This window comes from Chiloscyllium plagiosum, unplaced genomic scaffold (genome assembly GCF_037043375.1).
Source record: "Chiloscyllium plagiosum isolate Xiang-an unplaced genomic scaffold, Cpla_swu_hap1 HiC_scaffold_21, whole genome shotgun sequence".
Classification (NCBI taxonomy): domain Eukaryota; kingdom Metazoa; phylum Chordata; class Chondrichthyes; order Orectolobiformes; family Hemiscylliidae; genus Chiloscyllium; species Chiloscyllium plagiosum.
The window spans coordinates 58,879,208-58,898,477 of record NW_028270159.1 but is presented as its reverse complement, the minus strand read 5'-3'; the positions used below and the strand labels follow the sequence as shown (position 1 = coordinate 58,898,477).

General features: G+C 41.5%; 1 pseudogene; it reads right to left on the bottom strand.

Annotated features, from left to right (window-relative positions):
- Positions 1-1,227: 1,227 nt before the first annotated feature.
- LOC148146261 (putative G protein-coupled receptor 139) lies at positions 1,228-10,393 on the bottom strand (annotated as a pseudogene).
- Between the last annotated feature and the right edge of the window lie 8,877 nt (positions 10,394-19,270).

The window sequence follows — 19,270 nt, the reverse complement described above, 5'->3', positions numbered from 1 at the left end:
TTGTTTGTGTTAGCTTTGATATACTTATTGTTCTAACTTTGACAGCCCTCTGCGTTAGAGCTGAACAGATTAACTACCCTCTTCGAGATGAATGTCCTCTTCATCGCCATCTTAAACATACGATTATTAACAATTACTTGTTTGCAAAATCAATAGTAATGCGCTGAAAGAATATGCTGTTCACAAACTCCATTTGTTTTTAGAAATGCACAGGTTTGAGAATGTAAGAGGGAAACCTGTGACTGATTCTTATTATTCCTTCCAAACCGTCCAGTCATTCTCCTCAGCAATCCTGCTCACATCCTCTTCCAAGAGTCACATCCTATCGTTTCCTTATATATTTCGCTGTTTTCCTTTTGACAGAAATTCCCTATTTACTGGTCTCCTTGCGATCCTGCTTGCCACCTGTCACAACATTGTGTGTTGCTCTGACTCCTTTGTGGACGACTTGGAGAGGGTGCAGAGAAGGTTTATGAGGATGTTGCCTGGTATGGAAGGTGCTAGCTATGAGGAGAGGTTGAGTAGGTTAGGATTGTTTTCATTAGGAAAAAGGAGATTGAGGGGAGACCTGATTGAGGTTTACAAAATCATTAAGGGGATAGACAGGATGGATAGAGACAAGCTTTTTCCCAGGGTGAAGGATTCAATAATGAGAGGTCATGCTTTCAAGGTGAGAGGTGGTAAGTTTAAGGGGGATACACACGGCAAGCACAGAGGGTGGTGCACATCTGGAATGCGTTGCCAGCAGAGGTCATAGAGGCAGGCACGGTAGATTCATTTAAGATGCATCTGGACAGATGCATGAGTAGGTGGGGAGTAGAGGGATACAAATGCTTAGTTATTGGGCGACAGGTTTAGACAGTAGATTTGGATTGGCTCATGATTGGAGGGCCAAAGGGCCTATTCCTGGGCTGTAAATTTTATTGGTTCTTTATTCTTTGTTCTACGTTTCTCACCCCTATTCCTCCAAAGTGAATATCTAACCCTTTACTGCCAGCTCTCGAACGTGTGGTTTCATTCAGGCCCCATCCTTCCTGTTCTCGGGTTGACAATGTTTCTTCTTTCCCCAGTTTTCTTCCATGCTGCTGATCCATAGTTCAGGCTGATTAACTACGCCCCCCACCCCCCTACATCCCTTTACTTTCCATTGTTTAGGGCTATGTGAAGTTGGTTTTGTAACCCAGGGATTAATGTTTGTCTATTGCTGTCTGGATATTTGTGCTGCTCTCAGTTGTTTTGTCTATTCACGAATTTATGAATAGACATTAGGGGATATTTCAACATGCTCTTCAACTGCTCTCTGAACTTGACCTGAGTAGCCACGTAAATAAACGTGTTTGTGCAACAATTTAAATTTCTCAGCATATAGGCAAGCACTTCCAACATCCCACCACAATTGACCACGGAACCATCAAAATCAAAAAATCAAATAATGTAAACAAACCACAGGAAGATGAAGGTGCCCGGTATGGTAAAGAGTAAAATCATTGACTTCCTTCTGCTCTCCATCTCTTGGTCGCTGTATTTTTCATCTTTTTTGTGATGCTTCAATCCCATACGGACTCGACTGGCCATTAAAATGTGTCTGACTGTCATTGCATTGAATAACAGAACTAAACCGAATGGTAATAATGGTGTCAAAACCTTTTCAAACATCCTAAATCCAATCCACCTCGGATCTCTAAAGTAGATTTGCTTATTAGAACAGCGCCATTCTACATTTTTAATTACCCACTTAGGTTTATATCTGAAGTAAATGGGAATGTTTTTTAAACATAGGAGAATGCCAGTTGTTGCTAGAACCACAGTCACAGTTTTTTTGGTGCAATATTTCGATTTCAGTTTCCGGCAAGAAATGGTGACAAATCGATCAAAAGTGAAAGTCACTGTGAACCAGACGGAACAGTCTATGGCTACACGGATCACAACATAGAGAGGTCGACACACAGAAGTGAGCTTCATGACATTCAATGGGAAATAATAATTATTGATTCGGCGGAGTATGATCTCAGTGATAATGACCAGAAGATCCGCAAATGCCATGGCCACCAGGTAGCAAGTGGTGCAAGTGGAGAGTCCACACTTTCCCTGAGACATAATCACAATTGCTATTACGTTAACTGCAAAAAATAAAGAAAGACCCGGTGAGCAAAGTTAATGATTTGAGGACAAATAACATCAGATCTGAGCTGAGGTACAGACTATATTTGTACAGAAATGTGCACTAGGACCTTGTCACAAATAAAAACAATCTCAAACATTAATTTCTATTTCTGAACCCATTTACCCACTGCTCTTCTGATAGTTACAAAACTCAAACATATGTCATTTTCAGCAGTACATGGTCATTAGCATCAAACAGACAACAAGTGGTTGTTACTGAAATTCAGTGCAATTTTAGATTGAGAAATACTCCGAGTAGTTCTCTGATATAACAGCACAAGCAGCGTCAGACCCACTCTGCCGTCCTGCCTTTGAGATCATTCCTCTATAAACACATTACACACAGCTGTTGCCATTTCACTTGCAAGCCTATCACCTTCAAGAAATGAAAATAGACCATTCCCAATCAGGATGCGTCAACCTAGCTTTTTTGCCTTTTAGGTTCTGTCAGAATTCCACAAGCTTCACAACAAGGAGCACGTTTCTATTTTACAATGTGAAGGTGCCATCAATATTTGGTCAATGTGTTTAGTGCATGTTAAAAAATCCTCTATATGTGAATACATATGAACTCCAACACCCCAATATGCTCCATGCTAAATGCAATGTTTCAGAGCTTATTAGAACACAAGATGAAAAAAAAAAGGATGAGACTGAGCAGGTCAAAACAAAAGGAGAGTTTTGTAAAAGCACAGTTAAAGTGATTTCTTTGAAGTTTTTAGTGAAAGTGTGTTTTAAGGTACAGCGTTCTTAGCTCAGATTGAGAGGGTCATGACTAAGTGCCTGTTCGAGCATCTGATCTTATACTCGAAATTGACATTTTAGTGCAATGTTAATGGAGTGCTGCAATTGTCAGAGATCCCATCTTAAACCAAGTCTTTGTTTGGCTGCTCAGGGAACTACATAAGATGAGACAGAGCTACTTTACTAGAGCAGCAAGTTCTCACACGCCCTGATTTATATTTCCTCCTCAATGAATATGACATGAGGAAATATATTCAATAGAAGAATATTTGTGCATTTATGTAGTGGCTTTCACCACCTTGAATAACAACTATGTCTCAGTTAGTAATCCGCCCTCCTATGACAATAAGCTTTTTGCTCAAGTCCCACTCCAGTGCTTGAGCACAAAAATATACGAGGACACTGATAAACTTCCAGATGGCATAGACAGAGTGATAGAGTGGGCAACACCATGCCAGACAAAACTTAATGCAGAGAAGTGTTTATTGATACATCTTGATAAGAACTAATGAGGAGAAGCAGCATAAAACAATTCTAAAGGAATTATAAGAACACAGAACCCTGGAGTTGTCTGCACACAGATCACTGATGGGGCAGCGCAGAGTAACACACACTCAGGATCCTGTTCTCATTGAATAGAAGTGTAGAATACAAAATCGAGAAGGTTATGATGATAAAACACTAATTCACCGTCAACCGGAGTATTTCATAATTATGAGCAGTTCAGGAAAAGTGAAAAGTTTAAAAACGGTTGCAGTAAAGATTTATGAAAATCTTTGCAGGAATAAATAATTTTAGTCACATGGATAGATTATGAATGTAGGTTTGCTCACTAAGGTGAAAGGTTCATTTCCAGACGTTTCGTCACCCTCTTAGGTAACATCATCAGTAGGCCTCAGACGAAGCACAGCTGATAATTCCTGAATTCTATTTATATGTTTGGATTTCTTCAGTTTGGTGATGTCATTTCCTTCGATAAAGTCACTTCCTGTTCTTTTTTTCAGGAGGTGGTAGATGGAGTCTAACTCGATGTGTTTGTTGATCGAGTTCTGGTTGGAATGCATGCTTCTAGGAATTATCATGCATGTCTTTGTTTGGCTTGTCCGAGAATGGATGTGTTGTCCCAGTCAAAGTGGTGTCCTTCCTTATCTGTCTGTAAGGATACTAGTGAGAGAGGGTCATGTCGTTTTGTGGCTAGTTGGTGTTCTTCTGTCCTGGTGGCTAGTTGTTTACCAGTTTGTCCAATGCAGTGTTTGCTACGGTCCTTGCACAGTATTTTGTGAATGACATTAGTTTTGCTTGATGTCTGTGTAGGGTCTTTCAACCTCATGAGCTGATGTTTTAGTGTGTTGGTGGCTTTGTGTGCTACCATGATGCCAAGGGGTCTGAGGAGTCTGGCAGTCATTTCTGAGAGCTAAATCAATGAAAAATGGTGAAAAGGAAAGTGAAGGAGATACATGCTTGACCACACTGATGACATCTACACTTCAGGATATATGAAGAGATTGACAAGGATGTTGCCAGGGTTGGAGGATTTGAGCTATAGGGAGAGGCTGAACAAGCTAGAGCTGTTTTCCCTGGAGTGTCAGAGGCTGAGAGGTGACCTTATAGGGGTTTATAAAATCATGAGGGGCATGGATATAAATTGACAAATTATTCTTCCTGGGGTGGTTGGAGGGGGGGGGGGTGCGGGGGTGGGGGGGGGGGGGTGACAGAGCTAGAAGGAATAGGCTTAGGGTGAGAAGGCAAATATATAAAAGGGAGCTGAAGGGCAACCTTTTCATGCAGAGGGTAGTATGTGTATGGAATGAGCTGCCAGAGGCAGTGGTGGAGGCTGGTACAATTGCGACATTTAAAAGGCATCTGAATGGGTATACGAATAGGAAGGGTTTGGAGGGATATGGGTCAGGTGCTGATGGGTGGGACTAGATTGGGTTGGGCTATTTGATAAGCATGGATGAGCTGAACCGAAGGGTCTGTTTCTGTTTTGTACACCTCTATGAATCTATCAGTCTCTGACCAGGTTAAATTAGCTTTTGCTGAGACAGACGATAGCAATATATTTACAGCCCATCTAAACAATAACATTTTACTTTCGTCATTCTGTGCTTTAAAAATGTTTTTCAAATTTCAAATTCCTTTTTCTAATCTACTATTAGTTTCATGTCATCATTTAGAATACATCTCTTATACCTTCCTGAAGAGTTATGGAATATCTCCTTGCACATTTCCATTACTTCTCTGCCTTTACGTTTCCAAATTCGACCTTTGCCACTACGTCTTCACAATGTTGTAATGTTTTATTTTCAGGTTATCTGAGTCAAGTCTTTCCAAACTGACTCTGTATGTAATACTACAGCATTTTATGTTCAATTCTGCCTCTAATATGATTTTATTATTTATCCCGCCACAATATTTTTCCCAGCTCGAAAATAACTTGTTTGCTGGTAGTTTCAGAAAAGAGTTTTCATCAAAACTGTCCTCAATCAAAACTGTCCGAGTATGGCATCAATGAACCCTTGTGAAAATGAAATCAATGGATATCAGCGGGCGCACTTCCCCTAATTGGAGTCATACCTGATATATAGGAAGATAGTTTTGGTTAATGGGGTCAGTTGTTTCAGCTCGAAGACATCTCTATGTGAGTGCCTCAGGGTAGTGTCCAAGGCTCAAACATCTTCAGCTGCTTTATCAATGACCTTCCTTTCATCTACGGTCAGAAGTGGAGATGTTTCCAGATGAATGTACAATCTTCAGCACCATTCCAGACTTCTCAGATACTGAAGTAGTCCACATTCAAATGCGATAAGTTCTGGACAGTACCTAGATTTGGGTTGACAATCACACCACATAAATGCCAGACTACAACCATGACCAGTAAGAGACAATATAACCACTGCCCCGGGACATTCAATGGTGTTACTGTCACTGATTCTCCTGTGATCAACAGCTTGGGCATTACTATTGAACAGAAACTCAACTAGACTCGACACATTAACACATTTTCTACAAGAGCAGGTCATTTCTCGGAATACTGATGTGAGTAACTCACCACCTGTATCCCCACAGTCTGTCCATCATCTGCAAGGAGCAAGTCAAAGTGTGGTGGAGTGCTTCCCACTTGCCTGGATGGTGTAACTCCAACAACACTCAAGGAACCTGACACCATCCAGGACAAAGCAACCCGCTACATTAACTTTACATCAACAAGCATCTACTTCGTCTACCACAACGCTCAGTGGCCACAAAGTGTAACATCCACAAGATGGGCTGATCCTCAGACAGCAGCATCTAAACTCACAGCCACTTATGACCAGAGCAAAAGCAGCAAATACACAGGAACATCATCACTTTCAATTTCACCCCCACACCCCAAAATCCTGGTGCCAAGCTACTTGCCATTCTCTCTTGAAAATATATCGCTGTTCTTCCACTGTCACTGGGTCAAAACACTGGAATTACCTTCCTAATGGCATTTGTTTGAACGCACTGTGCATTGACTGCAGCAGTTCTAAAAGGCAACTCACCACCACCTTCTCAAGAGCAACTACGGGTGTGCTATAACTGCTGGCCAGCCAGTGACACCCATATCCCACAAAATGAATAAAAGAAAGAATGGTTGTCTAAATCAGTTCTCAATTCTGCCTTTTACATTTTGATTTGTGAAAGTTTTGTGAAGTTAAATTGTCCACAATTATTCCCGCAACAGCATTTACAGCTCAATTATTCTCTTTATTTTTAGGTTATTTTAATCACTATCCCACAGGCTACTTATTGCAAAGGTGTTTATCTTATTAGAGACGTTAATTAACTCTTTTGTTTCATCTTCACATGATATCTTGGGTTTGGCTTCACTAAGAAAGACACAAACAAGATAATACAACTGTTGGAGAACACATATCCTCGAAGGGAGAGGAACTGAATGATTACTGGGCAAAAGGTGGTGGGGAACTTGATGAGAATAAATCCCCATGATCCTCAGGGCCAATAAGGGGCATCACAGAACACTTAAGGAATTGACCTTGGAAATAGTCAGTGGTTGTCTTTCAAAATTCTGAATTCTGGATTAGTTCCTACCAATTGCAAGTTGAGAAATGGGACAACACTATTTTTTTTCAAAATGCAGTCAAAGGGAATTATTGACTGGTTAGGCTGACATCATTAGTGGGGAAAGTCTGTTGGAAACCATTTGATAGCAGTGGCAAGATCAGACAAACTCAGCACAAATTTACGAAAAGTAATTTTTCTGTGAAAATTACTAGACATTTTCATGGACCTAATAATAAAGTGAGTCAGAGAGGGCATTGTAAGGCTTAACTGGACTTTCAGAAGGCCTTTAGAATTTCCACATAGAGATTAGCATGTAAAACGAAAGGGTGTGGAATTGGCATGAAGAACGTGCCAATTGGAGGACGACAGAAAAGAACAGGAAGAAATGGGAATTCGTCTGAGAGACAGGCAGTAGCTGGTCAGGTAGCACAGGGATCAATAATTGACCTAATCTGTTCACAATACATATTAATGACTTAGATGAGGAAACTTAACATCTTATGCCTGGAACTGCAGACTACGCAAAGTTGGTTGGGATGGGGAGCTTTGAGGAGTAAGCAGAGATATTTCAGTGTATTTTGTACAAGTTGAATGAATGGACAAATTTATAGCAAATAATGTATAATGAGGATAAATGTGAGGTTAGTCACTTCAGCAAATCAAAAATTCAGATTATTATTGATACACTGATAGATTGATAATGTGGGAGTTGCAATGAGATTTGGGTGCCCTTCTGTACCAGACAATGGAGGTGAACATGCAGGTGAGTGGGAGGAGAAGAAGACAAGTGCCATGTTGGCTTTCTAAGCGAGAGGATTCCAGTACAAAGTGCAATTATCTATCACTATTGTATTAACCCCTGGCACAGCAGAACTGTGGTACGAAGAGAGACTATCAACTAAGATTATACACACTGGCCTTCAGAAGAATGGGAGGGGATCTCATCAAATTTGTAAAATTGTGAATAAGTCTGAGCAGGTTAACAGACGAAGGATGTTTCTTCTGAACAGTGAGTCCAGAATCATTTGTCACAGTCTACGGTTAGGGCATAGGCTATTCAGCACTGAAATAAGTGGCAATTTCTTCACCCAGAGAGAGGTGAGCCTGTGGAATTCTCAGCCGAAAAAGATGTTCAGGCCAAACCATTCAAGTATGCTTCTGAAATAGTTTATAGGTCGCAATGGATCAAAGGATCTGAGATGGAAGTAGGAGCAGTCTACTGAGAGCATACTAATGGCTTAGGAATGCTCTGAATCCAACACTCCTGCTCACATTTGCTATGTGTTAAGGTTTGCCTCATTGGCTGGGTTTGTTGAGAGGTGTTCCGTAGCCCTGGGAAATTAATTGTCTTCTCACAGTTTCCAACAATAATCTCGTGTGAAATCATGGAAACTAAATTCAGACGTTGTTTGATTCAGCACAGAGGTGACCACAGAGCTCGGTCCCATCCTTCCAGGGTCCCTTTCCACTTTGTTCCTGGGTTTGCTGGAGCTTGATAAGCTGTTCCTCGCAAACCCGGGATGGATCCGACAGATCTCTTTCCCCACACCCACTCAGGATGTGCTCTCAGAGCTTCCACACTCTAAAGCCTCTGCTCCATTTTTTGTGAATGTTCAAAACCAAGACACATTGTAACTACATTCCCAAAGCTTCATTCTGAATTGTATGGTGACACACTCAGGTCTCCCTGAAATATCTCCAGCAAAACATTCCAGTCCTTCCACTATCTTTCCAGGAACAGAATTAATTGAAATGCCTATTTCCAGCAAGTTACTTGCTGGGTGCATTGCAATAATAACTGAAGGGTTTCAACATGTTGCTGTCCGCGTGATCAGCTCAGAGTAACTAACACAGGCGCTCAGTGCACAGGCACAGAGCAAGTTTCAAACCCGGGAGTCAATGCGGGGTTGAAACCCCTTTCCAATATGGAGCTTCACAGCCAGCTCCCGATGAAATGGGTGATACCCCAACACATTCAAATTCATTGTTTCTGAGATTCATAACACAGCACTGCATACACAGGGGCAAAATAACGAGGACAGGGAAAGATACAGCAAGGAAAAACATTCACCTTAGAATAGGGTCATTACTTACTGGAGTATAAGTTTCCGAAATATTGGGTACAATCAGGGTATTCGGACTAATTGGAGGAGTGTAACCTTCGGGAGTCCAATTGCAAAATGGAACAATTTAATAATGAGACTGTGAGATCATGTGAAACGGTCAGTTATACTTTAATCTGAATCTACAGAGCAGAACGAGTCGAGACATAACCAAACCAGGCAGAAGACACTTTGTAGACCACGCTGATGCACTGATCAGTAAAGTGGACTAGTTGCAGCACGGAAGCAGGCACTGATCACTCTCTTGCTCGGTGTACCTGCACTAGATAGTGACCGAGCATGGGGAAATTTCCAGGTTCTGCGGTAAATGACAGGAAGTGGTGCTTCCTTGAGTTCATGTCTCTGTATCAGTATCTGTGATGCACTAGTAAAAGACAAATACTGAGGGAGTGCAGATGTGAAAATCGCTATTAGAGACAGAGAGAAATCAGTTTAAACATAAACAACTAACAGAGATTTGGGAATGAGACAGAACGAGACAGCGAGCGATATCATGAACAGATGTCATCACGTGTGTGAGATTTTAAAGTGGAGACACTGCAGGAGTTAACATTGAAGCTCACAGGGAATGAGAAAGGGAACGGATTTCGGTCTAACCTCGGGAAAAAGCTGTGGAATCTTTGGGTGAGCTTTGGTGATGCAGTTTTGTGAACGGGAACGGGGTCAGCAGGGTCCTGGGAATACCCAAACTGGATTTCACATTTCATGCGTTAAGCAGCAGCTGGGTTGATCCGGTGAAAGATGTTCCTGTGCGTTTAGTAAATACTATGAATAATGGTCAGGATATGGGGACCGGAAATCAGCCCAGGGAGAGAGGGATCACTGTATATGTGGAAAGGCACCTTCAGATATTGGCCAGGGGTGGAATGGAGTCAGATGAAGGAAATGTCGTTTTTTTTTTGCCACAATAGAAGACAGTGATTTTATGTTCCTAATCTGTAAAGAATGATGACAGGAACAAAATGAATCATAGTTTACAGATGAAGCTGAGCAATGTCCCTCTTGTGTGTCTCTCAGAATCAAGAGAAGACAGACAGTTAGCAATGGTTTGCAGAGTGGAAGATGAATTCCGAGACTCATCAGATGTAATAACAGCAGCAAGGCAGTAGAATAAGCGGAAAGAATAACAGTTAAACATGGTTTCTAGAAATTAAAACCGGTCAGTGAGACTTACCAGGGACGCCAACAATAGCCAGGATGGGATAATAAAAGAATTCAGTCATGTATATTATGTAATGGATTCGCAGGGATAATGGAATCTTGTCATAAAAAGCAGAAAGGGCCAACAGATCCCAGTATACAGTCCTGTCCATTGTTGTAACATTCATGTCCAGTATTACTAGATTCTGGTCCATTGATGAAATATTCCAGCCAACTTTATTCTCAGATTCTAATCTCTCCTTTCCCCGTCTCTGGAGCTGTTGAGTGTCGGAGGTGATGTTGCCACTGACTCTTAGGAATGTCACATTGAAATGAGCCTGCTTTTAACAGAAAAGCGAATTACTCCAGTGTCACAAGTCGAATCCATGGAGATTAACATTAATTACAGCTACGAAACAAACAGATTCATTTCAGCTGGGAACCAGAGCAGCAGGTTAGGAAGTGGAGGGATTGAAGTGAAGATAGATGTTAGAATCAGTAACTCCAAAAAGAAGGACAGTCAGAGACAGGTGAATGAACACAATGGCACTGATGCGCTGGCGTGTTTCTTTCAACACAAAGAATACTCTGGGTAAGGCAGACGAGCTCAGTGCCTGGGTGAGGACATGGGACTATGGTATAGTGGTCATTACAGAGATTTGATTGAGATGGGCATATGGTTGGCTGCTCAATTTGCCAGGGTTTTGTGTTTTAGATGAGGAAGACAGGAAGATAAAAGAGGTGGAGGAATTGTATTACTCATTAGGGAGAATGTCACTGCTGCACTCAGCGAAGAGGGCTTATCCACTGAGGTAATATGGATACAGCTCATAAGGAAGATGGGTACAATCAGTGTAATCTGATGATGCTAACACCCCCCCCCCCCCCCCCCCTCCACCCGCCGCCAACAGGCACCGAAAAGTTGATTAACACCAGTGTAGGCAGATTCTGGAAAGATACAATAATAACAGGGTTGTCAGCGTGGGTGACTTTAACTTCCCCAAGATTGACTGGGACTCCCTCAAAGCAAGAGGCTTAGATGGGACAATTTTTTTAAGTACATCCAAGAGGGCTTCTTGAAGTGGTATGTCCAATTAGAGGAGGGGCCATACTGGACTTTGTATTGGCTGATGAGCTCGCCTGTTGACTGACGCACCAGTGGGAGAGCATTTCGGAAACAGTGATCAGAACTGGTTAAGTTTTAAGATACCAATGACCAACAGATAATTCAGGACCATATGGGAAAGGACTCAACTGGGGGAGGGCAAATTATATCAGTATTAGGCAGAAGCTAGTGAGTGTTAATTGGGAGGATCTGTTACAGGTCAAGTCCACATTTGACATGTGGGAGTCGTTGACAAACCTTCTGATCAGGGTTGAGAACCAGCATGTTCCAGTAAGGAGGAAGAATGGGATTGGCAAGGTAAGGGACCCCTGGATAATGAGAGAGGTTGTGAAATTAGTCCACAGGAAAAGGGAAGCTACACAGAGAGTGGTAGGAGTCTTTGTTGGTGGTAGCAAATACAACAGGGACAATGAAAGGACTTTTCAATTATCAGATGAATACACAAGGAATGGATGTATGTAGATCAAAGGCAGGCAGAAGGAATTAATTTAATTTGCCATCATGTTGACCACACTATCATGTGCCAATGAGCCCGTTCCTGTCCTATATTGTCCTCTGTCCTATGTTCTATACAAGATTGCAAGATTTTTTAGATATCATAAAGGTTACAGAGAGGTAAGAGTGGACATTGAACTGTTGGAAAGTTGCCTGGAGAAGTACCAATAGGTAACAAAGAAATGCTGGAGAAAACTTGCATCAGTTTTCCCAGTGCGTGCCACCACTAACATCCCAGAACCATAACAGGTTTGGGAGAGGGTTGCATGCAGTGGCCACCATTTCGGAGAATGGCTGGGAATGCTGAAAGGTTTGAAGGTGGATAATTAACCCCGGACTGGATGGGTTACATCACAGGGTTCCAAAGGAGATAGCTGAGGAGATTGTAAAGGTGTTGGTGGTGATCTTTCAGGAATCACTGGTGTCAGGTAGGGTCCTGAGGACTGAAAATGGCTAATGTTAACACCCCTGTTTAAAGAGGGAGAGAGGGAGAAGACAGATAACTTTAGGCTGCTTACGTTACCTTTGTCATTTTTAAGATTTGAGAGTTTGTTTTTATGGATGCGATTGGTGAGCACGTGATAAAATAGGGCAGAAACATCAAGGCTTCCTCAAGGTTCTGCCAGATTTCATTGAGGAGGGAATAAGCAAGTTAGACAGAGGAGAGCCAGAGGGCGTGATCTGTGTCAATTTCCAGAAGGCCTTTGACAAAATGCAGCACAGAACGCTGTTGTGTGACAATGCTGCTCCTTTAACAAGGTTATGTTGGCCTGGTGTTTCTTATAGTGAGGTCATCAAAGACACAGACTTCAAAAAGTCTAAGTTCAAGCTTTTAGGTTAAGTTTGATTAGAGCTAACAGGTACCGCCTCAGGCAAAAGGCTTTAAAGTTTAAAATAAAACCAGTTGCACAATGTAAGGGGAGTGGCCAGTTCTCCCAGCTCAGATTTGCTGTGGTTTGATTTGATTTCTTTGGCCGTCTGGCTATTCACTGAAAGCAGCCAGGCAGCTGAAACTGCTGGGGGCAAAGAAGCAGGTCCAGGCTGGTTCTCTCTCACTGAGAGCTCTCCTGTAAGACTCTGGGTTTGATTTTACCTTTTGTACGAAGGGGTGTTTATGGGGATTGTTGCAAGTATTTGGAACAGCATCATCAAGTTGGGATGATCTGTTGGGTGTTCGGATACGGTAAGCGATTTATTATTGTATTCTCTTTTGTTTGGTTTCAGTTGGTAATCTTGTAAAGAAATTCTGTTTTGTTTAAAATTACTTGGTTTGACCAACTGCATTCCTCCTCAAATATCTGCAAATATCAAAGTTCAGGTGAGGCCTACTCTCTTGAAATATTTTGGGAGGTTTTGGCCTGGTCCATAACAGATTGGGGACTCGTCCAGAATTTCTTCTGTAGTTCCAAATTGGGGTTGGGGTTGTTGGGCTCAAAGTCAGCGAGTGGTAGGTATTAGTATCTTTTCTTCTCGGTGTTGATGCTGGTTGGTTTAAACAGCACTTGGGATAGCAATGGCTCTTTCAGTCATCGTGAGTTTTCTGGGGCTAGAAGAAGTGACCTTGGGGATTTTGCAAAAGGTCATTAAAGCCAAGCTCCGGGAATTATCAGACAAGACGGGGTTGGAGCTGCCTCCTTCTGTGAGGAAAGAGAGATAATTTCAGCAATAGCTCAGCATTTAAAATTTGTTGGAAATGCCATCAGAATCTATAGAGATGGCTACAAATGCAATTGAAAATGGAGTAACTTGAGTTAGAGGCACCTTCCAAACCCACGACCACTTCCAGCTCGAAGGACAAGGGCAGCAGGTACTTGGGAACACGACAACCTGCACGTTCCCCTCTAAGCCACTCACGACCCTGATGTGGAAATATACTGCTGTTCTTTCACAGTCATAGGGTCAAAATCCTGGAATTCCACCCTTCCTCCATTGTGGGTCAACATACAGCACGTGGACTGCAGCCATTCATGAAGGCAGCTCACCCCCACCTTCTCAAGGGCAAATAGGGATGGGTTATCAATGCTGGTCGGCCAGTGATGCCCAAGTCCCACAAATAAATAGTAAATAAAAAACAAGGAATTCGGATTAAAAGCAGAGGAAAAAGAAAAAGAACAAATCACGTTAAAAGAATCAAAAGAGAAAGAGAGAGAAAGAAAGAGAGAAGAAAGGAAGAAAGAGGGAGTTTGAATTTCAGAAATTGGCACTGAGACAGGAATGTAAAAATTCACTCCCTGAAGTAGGGACAACTTGTGAGGAAGAGCAGAGAGTAAAAACAAAAGATTAGCAGCTGAAATGGCAGACAGTTATGAGTTGGTCCTTAAACCCAAGATTGGCTTCCAAAATCAATATCAACTATTCAGGATAGATAATAGGCTAAAAAGAAAATTCCTTACATGGAAAGGGAAAGGTCGGTGTCAGTGTAGACCGTAAGGATAACTTACCACAGGGTAAACAGGAAACCCTTGAAGGGGAAAGACAAGGTGAAAAGCTCCGGTGTTTTCACTGCAATAAAGTAGGCCACATGAAACCACAGTGTCGGTGAGTTAGGAAATGCACTGGGAGGCCATATGTAGGAAAACAGGATCAGCCAGTGAATTTTGTCAGAGTGGTAATGGAAAGCACAGTGGAGGCCAGAAAGCTGCACCAGAATGTCCAACCTGGTCAGAGGTTGGTTAAGAAGGAAATGCCAGCTCTTCTTAAATGATGTACATGCGAAGGTAAAGTTGACTTGAATCGGCCAAGAGCAACACCTGAAGAGGTTACAATTTGAAGAGATACAGGATCCTTTCAAATATGATGTTAAAAGATGAAAAGATATGTACCTCTGGATCACTAATGTCAGCAAAGGTGCGAGTAATGGGAATTCACAGTAAGACAAGAAGAGGTTAGAGGTTATGTAAAATGAGGTTAGAGTGTCCAGTGAAGAGTGGAGAAATCATGGTCGGTATACTGGACAAACTCTCAGCTCCAGGGATACAATTTATCCTTGCTAATGAAATAGATGATTCCCAGGTAGGAGTGCTGCCCACTGTGGTTGGAAACTCAGTGGAAGCTCAGGATACGTATCCTGGGAGTTTTGCGGACTATGTGATAACGAGGTGACAAAGTATCCAGTTGAGCCAGGAGAAATCAAAGTGTACAGATAAGAAAGATGAAGTGGAATTAGCAGAGACCCTGCTTGATCAGATGGTTGAACAAACCAGTCGCAGATATCTTTAGCTGAGATGATTTAACTGAGTTACAACAGAATGATGAACATTTGAAGCAATTGTATCAATAGGCATAAACAGAGGAAGAATTTGAACATACTCCTGAATGTCACTGTGTTAAAAACGATGTCTTAATGAGGAAATGGAAAGCATCACATATTCAGGCTGATTAGAAATGGGCAGAAGATAATCAAGTCGTATTGCCAGTGGGCTCTCGAAACACCGTGTTGCAAGTGGCGCATGATCTCCCACTAGGGGATTATTTAGTCATGAGAAAACCTCAGGAGAAAATACAAAAACATTTCTACCTGCCTGGACTGCACAAAGATGTCACTGAATTTTGCCAGATATGTCACTCAATTACTCAATTACTCAATTACTCAAATTGTGGACTAGGTATGGACTACCCACGGCAATATAATCACATCAAAATTATTCAAAGAAGTTATGGACAGCTTTAGAATAAAATAATTCAAATCTACTGCTTCCCATCCAGAGTCGCAGGGAGGGCGAGAAAGGAGGTACCAGACAGGAAAGACAGTCTTGAGGGCTGATAGTTAAGACTATCCAGATGACTGGGATAAGGGAATTCTGTTTGAGTTTTTTTGCAATCAGAGATGCACCAAATCAATCAAACAAATTCAGTCCATCGTGAATTAGTCTTTGAGCATGAAGTGAGACGGCCACGAAAATTCATGAAGGAGAAGTTGGTAAGCCATAATTAAGAGACCATGTATTTGGACTGCATGTCAAATTTTCAGGAGCAATTAAATAGAGTTGTGGAGTTGGCCAGACAGCATTTCAATGTATCATGGCATATAATGAAACAGGAACCAGACCAGGAATCAAAAACTCACAATTATGTGATCGGTGAGAAGGCATTAATGATACTTCCAGTGATAGCAAAGTTTAGTGGACCTTATTATGTCGAAAGAAAATTGAGTGAGGTGAACTATTTGATAAGGAGTTCAGACAGAAAGAAATCTCAAAGAGTGTGTCATGTGAACATGCTCAAAAGATACTTTGACAGTGAAGGAAAACCAAAGGAGACTGTCTTATTGGTTAGAAAACAGAGAGAAGGACCAAGTTCAGAGGATTCTGAACGGGGCATTCCTCAAATTAAACTGGACCATGAAGAAGTTGTCAAAAATTGGGATAAATTATTGAGGAAAATCAAAATGACCTGAAAGAGTTATTAATGTCGCACGGGGAGATTTGGAGAAACAAGGGAGGAAGTTGAAACCTAATTATGCATGATGTAGATATAAGAGATGCCATTCCGATCAAGCAACAGCCTTGTTGGCATAACCCTCTAAAGTTGGCACAGGTTCAAAAGAAGATTCAATGCACACTCCAAGACGAAATAATCAAAGTGAGTTACAGTGACTGGAGCTCACCCATAGTAATGGGGCCAAAACCAGATGGTACCCAATGGTTATGTGTGGACTATCACAAAGTCATTACAGTTACAAAGGCTGGTGCATATCCGATTCTGCATTTGGAAGACTGTATTGAGAAGATGGGACAAGCAACTGTGAGTTCTAAGTTGGACTTGCCTAGAGGATACTGGCAGCTACTGACTAAGCAAATGCAATGTCCAGTGACCATGTGCGTTTTGGTGATCCAAACAAAACTTGGAGTTAGGTCTATAAAGGGAGGTACCTGAAGCGTATGAGGAGGTGAAGAAAGCCATCTTAAATGCTTATGAGCTTGTGTTAGAAGCCTACAGACAACCTCTCAGAAATCTGAGGAGGAACCCTGGTCAAACCTAATTAAGTTTGTAAGGATCAAGCAAGTAATTTTGATAGGTAGATAAGAGCTTCAAACATAGAGCAAACCTATGGTGCTCTGAGAGAAAATATTACTTTGAAAGAGTTAAAAAAAATCACTTCCTGAAGTAGTGAGAACTCACGTGGAAGAGCAAAGTGTTGAAATGGCATGATTAGCACCTGAAATGGCTGATGAAGATGAGTTAGTCCATAAAGCACGGTTTAGCTTCCAGAATGAATTTCATTCCATGAGGGATAGAAATTGGGGAAAAGGGAAATCTTCATGTGGAAAAGAAAAGGTAGATCGAGGTGAAGATCATAATGGTAACTGAACACAGGGTAAAAAAGGAAACTCTTGAAGGGGAAAGAGAAGTTAAGAAGCTCCGATGTTTCACTGCAATAAATTAGGCCATGTGAACCCACAATGTTGGTGGGTTAGGAGAAGTACTGGGAAGACAGATACAGGAAAACAGGACAAGCCAGTGAATGTTGAGGGAGTGGTAACAGAAAGCACAGTGCAGGCTAGAAAGCTGCATCAGAATGTACAAGCAGGTTCAGGAGGAAGTGCCAGATCTTCTTAAACTTTATACCTGCAAACATAAAGTTTATTACCATAGGCCAGGAGCAGCAGGTAAAGAGGTCACAATATTTAGAGACACAGGATCCTCTTAATCTGTGCTGCTGAAGGATAAGAAGACATATACTTCTGTAGGACTATTGCCAGAAAAGATACCTGTAATTGGAATTCACGATGATACAAGAAGCGCTCAATTATGTAAAGTGAGGTTATAGTGACCAGAGAAGAGAGGGGAAGTCGAGGTAGGAGTACTGGGCAACTCTCAGCTCCAGGAATATAATTTGTCTGTGCGAATGATATCGTGGATATGCTGGTAGGAGTGTTGTCTACTGTGGTTGAAAATCCAGTGGAAATTCAGGCAACTGATATATTGCAGGACACATATCCTGGAATTTTTCCTGACTGTGTGGTAACGAGGTGACAAAGTCACCAGCTGAAACAGAGAGATCAAAGAGATTGGAAAGTTGAAGTGGAATTATCAGACACTCTTTTTGATCAGATGGTTGAGAAAAATAAGGAGCAGATAGATGACAAGATCTTAAGCTCAGACAAATTAACTGAGTTACAGCAGAATGATAAAAATTTAAAGCAATAGTATCAAAAGAATCTGAATGTATCCCTGAATGTTATTACCTTAAAAGTGATACATTAATGAGGAAATGGAGACCATCACACGTTCAGGCAGCTGACAAATGAGCAGAAGTTCATCAAATTGTATTGCCAGTGAGGTATTGAAATGGGGTGTTGTGAATGTCACATGAGCTACTACTGGAGGTCATTTTGGAGTGAGGAAAACACAGGCTAAAATGCAAAAACACTTTTACTGGCCTGGACTGCACAGGGATGTAGTTGAGCTTTGCCACACATGTCATACCTGTCAGGTAATTGGAAAACCACAGGTGGTAATAAACCCTGCACCTTCAATAGCTATTCCAGCATCTGAGGATCATTTTCCAAGAGTCTTCATTGATTGTGTATGATGCCGACCTAAAACAAAAAAATGGGAATCATTATTTGTTCACAATAATGGATGAATCGACTAGAATTCCAGAGGCTGTCCCATTATGCAATATCACAGCTGAAAGGATGGGAGAGAATTTTCCAGATGTTTCACTCGATATGGAATACCGACAGAGATACAATCAGATCGAGGGACAAACTTCACATCAAAATTATTCAAGGGAGCTATGGACAGCTTAGGAATAAAACAAGTCAAATCTACTGCCTACCATCCAGAATCGCAGGGAGGGGTAGAAAGGTGAAATCAGACATAAAGGACCATGTCGAGGGTTTATAGTCCAGACAATCCAGATGATTGGGATAAAGGAATTCCGTTTGTGTTTTTTTAAAATCAGAGATGCACCAAATGAATTAACCAAATTCAGTCCATGTGAATTAGTTTTTGGGCATGAAGTGAGAGGACAATTAAAAATGATTAAGGAGAAATGGGTAAGTCAGAATTCAGCGATCATATATTTGGACTACATGTCAAATTTTAGGGAACAATTAAATAGAGCTGGGGAGTTGGCTAGGCAACATTTAAAAGTATCACTGCATGCATCGAAACAAGAAGCAGACAAGAAATCAAAAATTCTCAATTTTGCTATCGTGGATAAGACATTAGCATTACTTCCAGTGATAAGTGCATCTTTAAAAGAATGGTTTAATCGACCTTGTCCAGTTGAAAGGAGATTGAGTGAGGTGAACCACTTGATAGGGACTCCAGACAGAAAGAAATCTCACAGAGTGGGTCATGTGCATATGCTGAAAAGGTAATTTTACAAGAAACTTCAAAGGAGACTGTGTTATTGGTTAGAACACAGAGGGAAGAACCAAGTTCAGAGGATTCTGTACTGGACATTTCTCAAATTAAA